General features: G+C 57.3%; 1 protein-coding gene across 1 annotated transcript in view; it reads left to right on the forward strand.

Annotated features, from left to right (window-relative positions):
• The first annotated feature begins 4370 nt into the window (after positions 1 to 4370).
• Positions 4371 to 12696, forward strand: part of KCNN1 (potassium calcium-activated channel subfamily N member 1) — a 51926-nt gene continuing 43600 nt past the window's right edge. Inside the window, exons 1-2 of the mRNA XM_025367847.1 lie at positions 4371 to 4478; positions 7622 to 7742. The gene's annotated coding sequence lies outside the window, so the exon portion shown is untranslated. The remainder of the gene's footprint in view (positions 4479 to 7621; positions 7743 to 12696) is intronic.

Here is a 12696-nt window from a genome sequence, read left to right on the forward strand (position 1 = left end):
AAAAAAAAAAAAAAAAAAAAAGCCGGGTGTGCCGTGGGCATCTGTAATCCCAGCTACTCTGGAGGTTGAGGCAAGAGAGTCGCTTGAACCCGGCAGGTGGAGGTTGCAGTGAGCCGAGATCGCACCATCGCACTCCAGCCTGGGCAAGGAGAGCAAAACTCTGTCTCAAAAAAAAAGGAAAAGAGAAAGAAAACTAAGTCACCTGCCTATGTCACATAGCCGGGAAGCACCCAGAGCCGCCAGGAAGGCAGCAGGGGTAGTTTTGGGGCCCAGAATCGGGGCTGAAGGTGCCAGCCAGGAAATGGGTGGAATAGCCCACATAGCTCCCCACAAATGGAGGCCTAGGTTCGAATCCCACCTCTGCCTCTTTTGAGACCTTAGACAAGGTTCTGAATGATTTAAGCCTCAGTTTCTCCTGTAAAATGGGACTAAAAACCGCGCCCAACCCCAGGCTATCTGGAGAATCAAGGCGATGGTACCTGGGGAGCGTACGACGGGAAGGGCTTGGCCCACATGACCATGTTAGGGTCTTTGTGGCTGGGGATGACAGAAGGTCGGGGACCAACGGTAATCGACCCGAGGGAAGAAGCCGACGGGAGGGCCAACCAGCCACGACTGGGCACACAGGGCCTCGGACGCCAGGCAAAGGAGTGGGGCTTCACCCCAGGACGATAGGGAGCCCCGGTGGGGTTGTGAGCAGGGCAGGGAGCGGATCAGAGCGGCGCGCGACAGGCTCTTCCGGGCGCCTGCAGAGGGACAGCCGGGGGACAAGAGTGAGGATGAAACTCAGGACAGGAGCTGAGAGGGTGGTCGTCAGCCCTTGGGCACAAAGACAAGGTAATAACGTTTGTTCCCTGTTACAGAAAGGCCCTTACTCGCTTCGGCCCCTGGCCCGGGTCCTGGCCCCGCCTCCGCCTCCACCCCCGCCCCCGCGGAATCCCGAGCCCGCGCGTGCGCTTTGGCAGCAGGGAATCCCCAGCTCCGCCGCAGAGAGCTTGGGGGGGGGCGTGAGAGGGGAGTTCCGTGCGCGCCCAGCCCGCCCAGCGTGCGTTGCCAGGACGACCGGGCGGGGCTGCGGGGCCACCGGGCGCTCACTGCGCCTGCGCGGGGGTGCTCGCCTTTTGCGCCGGGGCTTTCCCGTCGCGCGCCCGCCGAAGAGGGGAAGCCGCGCGCAGTGCGCATGCGTCGGCCCCACCCGACCCCCCCGCCCCCCTCCACCCACCCGCCCACCCTGAGGGCCGGGGAATCCTCACCCGCCGCAGTGCGCATGGGGGCTGGGCGGGGAAACCGGCTCAAACCGGAGTGGGGTTTGCCGAGGAGGTGGCGGGGGAGGGAGCGAGAGCGGGGTCTTCCGGAGGTTCCCACTCCAGCCCCTGTCGTTGCCTTAGCAACCGGGCGCGCGGGCCGCAGTGCGCGGGCGGCCGCGGCCTCGGGGAAGCCGGGTGGCTCTGCGCCTGCGCGGGGCTCCGCGCCTGCAGCCGGGGTTCCCCCTCGAGCACCGGGGGGACGGCGGGGGAGTAGAGGATGGGCGCGGGGGAGCGAGTGCTGGGGAGGAAGAGACCGTGGGGGAAGAGACGACGCTGGAGAGGCGCGGGAGGAGAGAAGGAGAGGAGGGGTGCGTGCGGGGGAGGGAGCGGTGGGGGAAAACGCAATGGATAGGGACGATAGGGAGGGGTGCAGGGAGAGGCGAGCCTGGGGGTGAGCGCCAGGAAGGGGGTGACGGGGGAAAGCGTAGAGGGAGGGGGACGACAAAGGCGGAGGGGGATGGGAGGGGAAGTTTAGGGAGTAGAGAAGGGATATGGACAAGGAGAGGGGTACACTGGGGCAGTGGGGGCGATGGGAGGGGGCGCTGGAGGACACCTTAGGCTCCTGAAGCCTCCCGCCCAGCAGATTGGTCTGCGAGGGTGGGGGTTGCTGTGCCAGAAAGTCAGGATCTTCGAGTCCGAGCTTAAGGTTTCCAGATTTAGGAAAAAAAATTAAAAAAAAAAAAAAGGCGCCCACTTAAACTTGACTTTCAGATAAACGAGCAATTTTTTTATTATAAGTATGTCCCATTCCGTGTCCTCTACTTTATCCAGCAGCCCTAATCTTGGCTATTGTTGTTCCCCCCCCCCCCCCCCAATTACCCCCCACCTGTCCCTATCCTTTCCGAAAGCCGTGCGGACCCTCGCGGAAGACGCCTTTGTCTCCCGCCTGCCTAGCGCCCCACAGCCCGGCATGTGGGGTGTCCCCCCGGACCTCGCCATCCCCTCCCCCAGCAATCTGCCGTCCTCCTGGCCTTGAACAGCAGCCTGAAGTCGAGTCCGGGCTAGGCAGGGGAATGCGCAAAGGCGCAGCGCACACCCTCGGGGATTTTCTAAGCGCTCCTCCGACCCCCAGACCCTCCCCTGTGGGCCTGGCCCTGCCAAGGCCACATCGACCCGCGGGTCCCAGACACCCGCACATTCTCCTCCAGGAACCTCCAGGGCTCTGCTTTCGGGCAGCCTCCCTCACTCTCTGGGCAGATAAGCACACAGGCACGTAGTAGGTGCTCACGAAAAAAACATTTGAGGGTGATTTTATGGGGGCAAGTCCTGGGGAAGGAGTGTTGCATTTCTCGACACGGACAACTGCGTCCTCATCCCACGGGGATATATGCCCTCTCTGGGCCTTTGTCCCCTCTAACAAAGCAGTTTCCCTTTTATCCTTCCCTTTGGTTTCAAAAAGTGTAAGATAACAAAACACTTTGTTTTGTTATCAAAACAAAGGGGGAAAGGTCAGCCCACAGGGGTCCCTGGCCCTGGGCTGTCCCCGGCGCCTCCCCCAACACTTCCCCCACTTGCCATGTTCTCTTCTTTTTCTTATTCGCCATCGAAACAGTGGAACAGTTGCGCCTCCGGCCTGGCTTGTGCTCAACAGGCCGAGAACTCGGTCCCTGCGGATCATTTTCCCCAGGGGCATATTATTCCGGAAACGGGCTAAGCGGTCCCGGGTTGGGGACACGTGGGCGCCTGTGTTTTTAGTTTCGTTGACCTAGGTGACGCCCCTGCAGAAGCCGGCCGTGGATCTGCTGTGCCGTGTCTTGGAAGCATTTATAGGGCGGCTAGCTGGGCAGAGGGTGGTGCTGTCCCTTTATTTGAAGCTGGGTAGTTCCTGGGGTGGTGCTGGGTCTGGAGCGGCCCTCTCCTCCCATCAGCCAGGACCAAGTTGCACCTGGCCCCTCATTCCCAGGGATGGGGAGAGGAGAAGATGAAAGAGCAAGCAAGTTCACACCAGGAGCTGAGGGCAGTGAGAACAGTAAACCAGGGCGACGTGCCCAGAGAAGCGGCGACTCTAGGGAAGAGGAGACCTCGGATGGAGCCCTGAAGACCACGGGTGGGGATAAGGGGTGAGGAGAGCCAGGGAAGGGCGATCCCGGCCCAAGGAACCACAGATGCAAAGGCTCTGAGGCTGAACCGGTTAGGGGGAGACGCTGGGCGTGTCCAGAGTGTGGTGGGCGGTCCAGGGAGACCGCGGAGGGACTGGAACAAAGGGTGGGAGTTGGGGGGGCAGAGCGCGCCGGCCCGTGAGGAGTCAGGGTGCTCCTCTTGGTTCAAGAAGATAAGGGAGGTGGGGGGAGGACGGTCATGCGGGACAGGGACGTGACCTGTCACACGGGTGAGGACTGAAGTCTGTGGCTGCGTCAGGGAGAAGGACTGTGGCGGGGACAGGAGGAGCCGCGGGACTGGGGAGGGTTTTCGGGCTCCACTGGGCGATTGTGGGGTCCACGGGGCATGAGGGAATCCCCTGATCCTGGGTGTCCTTGTCACCTCTGCAGCCTGACTCTCCTTCACTGTGTCTGACTAAAGCGTGGGTCACAGCCTTCCCCAACAGGGGCGGGAAGTCCCCCCAGGAAGGCTGCTGGGTGGCACCCCTCGTCCCCGGCTCCTGCGAACCCACCGGCTCTCTGCCTCCACAATGCAGACCCGAAGGCCTCCTCCCCTTTGTTCTTTTTCCCTCCACACGGTCACGGTCACACCGGCGGCTCCCTCTGAGCGCATCTCACACACAATGAGGGGGGCGCGCTCCCAATTTCCCCTCCCCTCGGTATCTGCGTCCCCGAGCCCCGCCCGCGCCTCGGAATCCCGGCCTCCAGACCCCGCCTGGGAAGCTCGTTACCTTTCCAGAGAGGCTCCCCGCCGGGGGGCTGGGGAGGGGGGAGGGCTATTTTTAGAATGAATGGAAGAAAAGAGAGGAAAAAAAAAACAAAAACAAAAACCAGAATGGAGATTTGTAGAAGCCTCCCCGCTTCCAAGAGGAACCCCCCTCCCCGTCCCCCACCCCAGATCAAGGCTGAAGGTGGGTGGGGGTTCAGAGACGGGGCGGGGCAGGGGGCTTGGAGGAGGAACACTGTGGTCTGAGCTGGAGCCACGCTTTCTGTTGGAGGGGGACAGCTGAAGGAGAACAGCAAGACATATCCGGCGGCCCCACGGACTCGGAGAGCTGGAGGGACCCCGGAGGTGGGCACTTGTCCATTCGCTGGAGGGAAACTGAGGCTCAGAAAGGGGCTTGGCAGGGCCGAGGTCATGGGAGGTGCTTGCCCCTGGACTTCTCCCTCCCATCCCCTACCGAGCCAGACCCCGGGAGCCACATTGTTCTAAGGTGGCAGAGTGACCTTCACAACTCTGCCACCCAAGCCCTGGCCAGTCAGGCTGGAGGGGTCCCTAATCGCGCAGGTTGGGTGGAGGGTGTCACCAGCCCAACAATGAAATAGAGAAGTTTTCTGTGGTTTGGTTCTGGCCACCCAGGCTCCCCCTTCCTATCTGGGACCTTCCAGCCCAGTCAACGTCGCCAGCAGCCCGAAGCCTCTGGGTCCCCCGATCCTCCCCAGTCGCGTGGTGGGGAGGCTTTAATTGTCTGCCTTCCTCTCTCCCTGACTCTGTTCTTTCCTGGGTCTGGGAGAGCGGCCGCCCAGAGTGAGGGGAGCAGCCTCTGTTCCGTGCTGCTGGGACACTGGGCCCTGGCCAGGGGCTTCCGCTTTCTGGGCCTCAGTTTCCCCATCTGTAAGATGAGCACCTTCGGCCAGAGGCGGCAGAGGGTCCTCCCATCTCTTTGACCGTTTTCTAAGATTTGCTGTCACGCCCCTGGGTGGAGGGGGGAGAGTGGGCATTGGCGAGAGACCTGGAGGGGGATTCCATCCCGGCTCTAGAGGAGACGCCTTGCGGGGGGAGGGCCCAGGCTGCCTCCCTCGGCCTGCGGGGTCCGCGCCCCCTCCCCGGGCGGCGGGGCGGGGCCCAGGTCGGCGGGGAGGGGGTCGGCTCTGCGGCGGCGCGCGCACACCCTCCCGGCTCACACGCCCTTGCCCGGCCGTGCACTTGTCTTCGCGCTCGGGCAAGGCGCAGGGACTCCGGCTGCGGCGGCCGACTCCGGCCGGTGAGTGGCAGTGGGGGGCACGGCGGGGAGCGTTCGGTCCCGGCGGCGGTCCCCTTCTCTTTGGTGGGCGGATCGGTCAAAGCTTGCCCGACTCCGGGAATTCAAAGGGGAGCTGCGGGAGGAGGGGGGCATCCCTTCTTCAACCCCCGCCCTCCAACACCGATCCCGGGAGTCAGCTCCTGACCCCACCCCCATGCCCTGTGAGGAGGGTGTTCCTGCTTCCAGGTCTGGGGATGCGCAGACATCCCCCTCCCTCCGCGAGGTGAAGGTGGGGACATGGGGACCCTCCACGCCTGCACCTCCTCAGTGGTGGGGGGAAAGGAGGCTGGTTCGCGTTGCCCCCTCCTCCCTCTCTGTCCCCCCATGTTTCTCCCTTTCTCCTTGCGTGGTGGCGGGGATTCCCTGTGCTGGCCCGGCTGCACAGCGGGAGGGAACCCCCCCACCTGCCAGCCTACTGTGCGCTGGGCTCCGGGCTCCTGTTCTTTTCCCTAAGCTCTCTCCCTTCCCCCCTCCCCTCTCCCGGACAGGAGGAGGGGCTGAGGCCCAGAGAGGGTTACCACTAGCCCAAGGTCACCCAGCCTGGCTGGGGCAGAGCGGGTTTCTGGTCAGATCCACAAATCCCGGGACCCAGCTGGTGAGGTCAGCTCTGAGATCCTCTGCCCCCGCCGCCGTTTAACCCTGAGCGTGGGGTGCCAGGGCCCCAGAACTGGGGGGATTCCTTACTTTCTCCAAGTTTCTCCTCCAGCTAGAGACCCAGACAGGACTGAGCCAAGAAGCTCCGGCCTCGCTCTCTTCCGGGGCTCCCAGATCTCACCTCCTCTTGTCCCCTCCTGTTCCCCCGCTCCCAGCCTCCTCAGGCTGCCCAAGATCTCATCAAAGGAAATCCCTGAGGGGAGGGGGTTTCTAGATGGGGAAGCCAAAGCTTCTGGAGCCACGGAGGAGAGAATTTTTACTCTGCCGCAGCAACCCACTGAGTGACCTTGGACAAGGCCCTGCCCTCCCAAGGCTAGGGTCAGCATCAAGGTCCCCCTGGCTGGAACAGGTGGTCCCTGAGCCATCCAAGGTGACCATTGCCCCGACCCAAGGTCCTGGTGAGAGAAAGGGCAGCTGAGTGTTCTCCTTCAGTCCTGTTCTGGGGTCTGGCATTGCCCCTGCCCACCATGGGATGTCCCTTTCTGCCCCCTTCTCCAGGATCAGACTTGGGTAACATGTGCTTCTATAAGCCCTCTGCAGACAGCACTATATAGATGAAGGGAGTACCCCAAGGGAGTTACAGGCCCCCAGGGCAGCTTCAGAGCTGGGGAGCAAGAGATCAGCTGGTCTGCCAAGCAAGGTGGTTCACAAGTGTAATCCCAATTCTTTGGAAGGGCAAGGCAGGCTCAGGAGTTTGAGACCAGCCTGGGCAATGTACTGAAACCCTGTCTCTACAAAAAATAAAAAAATTAGGCAGGTGTAGTGGTGCGCACTTGTAGTCTCAGCTACTTGGGGGCCAAAAGTGGGAGGATTGCTTGAGCCCAGGAAGTGAAGGCTGCAGTGAGCCGTGTTCATGCGGCTGCACTCCAGTCTGGGTGAGAAAATGTTACCTCCCGGAATGTTACCCATCTAGATCTCCCCGTGGCGAAGGAACTAGGGGCAATGTGGGGGGTGAGCAGGAACAGCATTGGGAAAGACAGATAAAGCATTCAGTGTCTAGTGTCCGGAACCCAGTGAAAGGAGGAGTGGCCTTAGGGAGGGGACATGGAAAAGGTGGGGCTTGCCCAGGGCCCCTTTGGAGCAATAAAGCCACTGTTCTTAAGCTTCCTGAAAGCTTAGGAGATGACCTAGCTCAGCAACACCAAGCCGGGATCACAGATCTCCCAGATCTGCTCTAAAGACCATTGTATGTAATAGGCTGAGGCAGGTGGATTGCCTCTGACCAGGAGTTCAAGTCCAGCCTGGCCAACACAGCAAAACCCATCTCTACTAAAAATACAAAAATGAGCCGGGTATGGTGGCAGGCACCTGTAATCCCAGATACTCGGGAGGCTGAGGCAGGAGAATTGTTTGAGCCCTGGAGGCGGCGGTTGCAGTGAGCTGAGATCACGTCACTATACTCCAGCCTGGGTGACAGAGCAAGACTCTGTCTCAAAAAACTAAAAAATAAAAAAGATCATTGTAGTCCGGGAGCTGTCTGCACCCTACTCTTTTAGGTCCCCGCCTCTACCCTGCACGCCCTGTCTGATCATTACAGATCTCAAAGGGACAGGAAAAGCAGCAGCAGCCACCCTCTCTCCCAGTCAAGTGGTCATCAGCAGGACTGAAGGGGACAGCCCCTTTGCAGTGGCTCGGCGAGGAGACTCCTGCACCCTAGGGTGAGTGAGTCCCAGACTTGGGTCACCTTTGGGGGTGGGGGTGGATCAAGGGTTGGATAGAAAAATTGGTAACTGGGCAGGCTAGGTGGCTCATGCCTGTAATACCAGCACTTTGGGAGGCCAAGGCAGGTGGATCACTTGAGGTCAGCCTGGCCAATATGGCGATACCCCATCTCTACTAAAAATACAAAATTTACCCGGGCATGGTGGTGGGCACCTGTATCAAAATAAATAAATAAATAAATAAATAAATAAATAAATAAAAGGGTGACCTGAGGAAAACGTGCCAGCTTTTGAAATAATAACAAGCTGGGTGCAGTGGCGTGCACCTGTGGTCCTAGCTACTAAGAAGACTAAGGTGGAAGTATCAAGAGTCCAGGAGCTTGAGGCTGCAGTCAGCGATGATCATGCTTGTGAATGGCCACTGCACTCCAGCCTAGGTGACAGAGCGAGACTCCCATCTCTTTAATTAAAAAAAAAAAAAAAAAAGGCCGGGCATGGTGGCTTACGCTTGTAATCCCAGCAGTTTGGGAGGCCGAGGCGGGCAGATCACCTGAGGTCAGGAGTTCAAGACCAGCCTGGCCAACAAGGTGAAACCCCCATCTATACTAAAAATACAAAATTAGCCAGGCATGGTGCTGCATGCCTGTAACCCCAGCTAGTTGGGAGGCTAAGGCAGGAGAATCGCTTGAATCCAGGAGGCGGAGGTTGCAAGCCAAGATTGCAGCCTGGGCAACAAGAGCGGGTAACTCCATCTCAAAAAAAAAAGAAAGAAAAATAATACTAATATAATAATTGTTATTATATCATGTATATCATGATGATGATGATAGCAAGGACTATGCTTTCTAGACCCTCCGGGGAGTTACTGTCCACTTTCTTTGATTGCTGGAGTTAGGGAACCTATTCAGAGAGACCAGACGACCTAGGAGTGGGGTGTTGAGCCAGGTTGGAAGAGCTCTATCCCACCACTCCTGCCCCCACACACAGCCTCTACCTCCCAGCTCTCGTGGTCTCGCTGGAGACAGTCCCCAGGGTAGGCCAGCTCTGTGGAAGGCAGCTCCTGTGCGCCTTTCTCCAGTGAATTTTTTTTTCAGTTTAGTTTTGTTTTGTTTTGTTTGTTTTGAGACGGAGTCTGACCGTGTCACCCAGGCTGAGCGCAGTGGCATGATCTTGGCTCACTGCAACCTCCGCCCCCAATCCCCTGGGTTCAAGCAATTGTCCTGCCTCAGCCTCCCAAGTAGCTGGGATTACAGCCATGCGCCACCACGCCCAGCTAATTTTTGTATTTCCAATAGAGACGGGGTTTCACCATGTTGGCCATATTGGTCTCGAACTCCTGTCCTCAGGTAATCCACCTGTCTCAGCCTCCCAAACTGCTGGGTTTATAGACGTGAGCCAACGAGCCAGGACTCCTTGGTGAACATTGACTGACATCCAGGGTCAGCACTAAGCTGCCCATGGGGTTGTGGAGAAAACAGAGGTGGTGGTCATTTAGTCAATCAACAAAGGCCAGCCCAGGTCAGCCCTTGTGGAATTTCATGGGGCATCAATTAAGCAAGTGTTATGTGCTGGATGCAGGTGCTCACGCCTGTGATCCCAGAACTTTGGGAGGCCAAAACAGGAGGATAACTTGAGCTCAGGAGCTTGAGACCAGCCTGGGCAATGTAACAAGACCCCATCTCTACAATTTTTTTTTTTTTAATTAACCAGGTGGGGTGGTGCCTACCTGTGGTCCCAGCTACTCTGGAGGCTGAGATGGGGGGATCATTTGAGCCCAAGAGGTCGAGGATACAGTGGGCTATGATTGCACCACTGTACTGTAGTCTGGGTGACAGTGAGACTCTGTCTCAGAAAGAAAGTGAGAGAGAAAGGGGATCGGGTGTGGTGGCTCATGCCTGTAATCCCAGCACTTTGGGAGGCCGAGGTGGGCGGATCACGAGGTCTGGAGATAGAGACCATCCTGCATGGTGAAACCTCATCTCCACTAAATACAAAAAATTAGCTGGGGTGGTGTCGGGAGTGCCTGTAATCCTAGCTACTTAGGAGGCTGAGGCAGGCAGGAGAATCCCATGAACCAGGGAGTTGGAGGTTGCAGTGAGCCGAAATCGCGGCACTGCACACCAGCCTGGTGACAGAGGGAGACTCCGATACTCTGTCTCAAAAAAAAAAGAAGAAAAAAACAGAGAAAGGGAGGCAGGGTGAGAAAAAAGAAAGGAGAAGGGAGGGGAGGGGAGGGGGAAGGGGAAAGGGAAAGGGGAAATGGAAAGGGAGAAAAGAGAGGGAGGGTGGGAGGGAGACAGAAAAAAAAGGAAGGAAGGAAGAAAGGAAGGAAGGAAGGAAAAAGAAAGAGGAAGGCAGGGAGGGAGGGAAGGAAGAAAAGTGTTTTGTATTAGGAAGAAAATAGAATATGAGGATGTATTAGTGACCAGAGGAGCAGGGAAGCCTCTTGTAAAAGTCAGAGAGGCTTCTCTAGGGCAGTGAGCATGAGCTGAGACCTTAAGGAAGAGGAGGAACTGGCCCGCTGAGAGCTGGGAACAGCATACCCAGCAGAGGGAACCACATGTGCAAAGGTCCTGAGGTGGGAATGAGCTTGGCATGTTTGAGGAACAGTGAGGCTGCTGTGGCTGGAACAAAGTGAGTGGGAGAGTGGAGGAAGATGAAGGCAAGGAGGTGGGCAGGCAGGAGCCAAGCTACAAGGAACTCAGGGGCTGCGGTGAGGGTGTGGACTTCAGAGCAATGGGGAACTGTGGCAGGTGTGTGAGCAGGGGAGAGGCATGGTCTCAGTTAGGATTTTCAGAAACCCTGTGGCGGCTGTGGAGAGCAGGGCAGGAGTGGAGGTGGCAGGAGCCCAGAGTGGAGGCCCAGGAGATGTCTGGTGGTTTCAGCCGGCCTGGTACCAGGGTAGGGCCTCGGATGGAAAGAAGGGGGCATAATCTGGGACTGGGTTGGGGATGGAGGATGAAATGTGGCCAGGTTTCCATCTCATGCCAAGGAGCCACTGGGAAGGAAGGGAGCACTCATTGTGCCTGGGGAAACCTGGGAAGGCATCCTGGAGGAGGTGCTCATTGGGCTAAGTCTGGAAGATCAAGTAGGAGTTTGCCAGCAGCTAAGGCTGGGATCATATGGGATCTAATTGCTCAGTTGCCAGGAGATTGGTGAGCACCCGGAATCTGGGGTGACATGATCAGATTTGTAACCAAGAAAGATCCCTGTAATCCCAGCACTTTGGGAGGCCAAGGAAGGAGGATCACTTGAGGACAGGAGTTCAAGAATAGCCTCAGCAACATGGCAACACCCCATCTCTACAAAAGGAAAAAAATAACCAGGCACGGTGGCACACGTATGTAGTCCCAGCTACTCAGGAGGGAGGATCGCTTGAGGACAGGAGATCGAGGCTGCCAGTGAGCTGTGACTGCACCACTGCACTTAAACCTCTTGTGAGACAAAGGGAGACCCTGTCTCTCTCTCTCTCTTTTTTTTTTTTTTTTTTTTTTTTTTTGATGCTGTTTTGTCACCCAGGCTAGAGTGCCGTGATGCAATCCCAGCTCACTGCAACTTCCACCTCCCAGGCTCAAGTGATTCTCATGCCTTAGCCTCCTGGGTAGCTTGGGACTATAGATAGGTGCCTGCCACCATGCCTGGCTAATTTTTATTTTATTTATTTATTTTTTTAATTTTATGTATGTATGTATTTATTTAGTTAGTTAGTTTCGAGACGGAGTCTTGCTCTGTCACCCAGGCTGGAGTACAGTGACGCGATCTTGGCTCCCTGCAACGTCCACCTCCCGGGTTCAAGTGATTCTCCTGCCTCAGCCTCCCAAGTAGCTGGGATTACACGTGTGTGCCACCATACCCAGCTAATTTTTTGTATTTTTAGTACAGACAGGTTTCACCATGTTGGCCAGGCTGGTCTTGTTTTTTTTTCTTTTTCTTTTTTTTTGAGACAGAGTCTCGCTCTGTCGCCCAGGCTGGAGTGTAATGGTGCAATCTCGGCTCACTGCAACCTCTGCCTCCTGGGTTCAAGTGATTCTCTGTCTCAGGCTCCTGAGTAGCTGGGATTACAGGCGCCCGCCACCACGCCTGGCTATTTTGTATTTTTAGTAGAGACAGGGTTTCACCATGTTAGCCAGGCTGGTCTTAAACTCCCGACCTCGTGATCCGCCCCCCTCGGCCTCCCAAAATACTGAGATTACAGGCGTGAGCCACCACACCCAGTTATATTTTTAAAATTTATTCTTTATTTTAGTAGAGACGGGATTTCATCATGTTGCCCAGGCTGGTCTTGAACCCTTGAGCTCAGACAATCAGCCCAACTTGGCTTCTCAAAGTGCTAGGATTACAGGCGTGAGCCATGGGACCCTGTCTCTTAAAAATAAAAAAAGATTCCCTCTGGGTAGGGGGCTCTGGGGGAGGTTAGACCTGAGTGAGAGAGTTCAAGAGGTGCTTTTGAAATCGTCCAGGTCAGCCGGACGTGGTGGCTCACGCCTATAATCCCAGCACTTTGGGATGCCGAGGCGGGCAGATCATGAGGTTAAGAGTTCTGGGCCGGGCGCGGTGGCTCAAGCCTGTAATCCCAGCACTTTGGGAGGCCGAGGCGGGTGGATCACGAGGTCAGGAGATCGAGACCATCCTGGCTAACATGGTGAAACCCCGTCTCTACTAAAAATACAAAAAACTAGCCGGGCGTGGTGGCGGGCGCCTGTAGTCCCAGCTACTCGGAGGCTGAGGCAGGAGAATGGCCTGAACCTGGGAGGCGGAGCTTGCAGTGAGCCGAGATCGCGCCACTGCACTCCCGCCTGGGTGACACAGCGCGAGACTCCGTCTCAAAAAAAAAAAAAAAAAAAAAAAAAGAGTTCGAGACCAGCCTGGCCAACATGGTGAAACCCCGTCTCTACTAAAAATATAACAATTAGCCGAGCGTGGTGGTGGGCACCTGTAATCCCAGCTACTC

This window comes from Theropithecus gelada, chromosome 19 (genome assembly GCF_003255815.1).
Source record: "Theropithecus gelada isolate Dixy chromosome 19, Tgel_1.0, whole genome shotgun sequence".
Classification (NCBI taxonomy): Eukaryota; Metazoa; Chordata; class Mammalia; order Primates; family Cercopithecidae; genus Theropithecus; species Theropithecus gelada.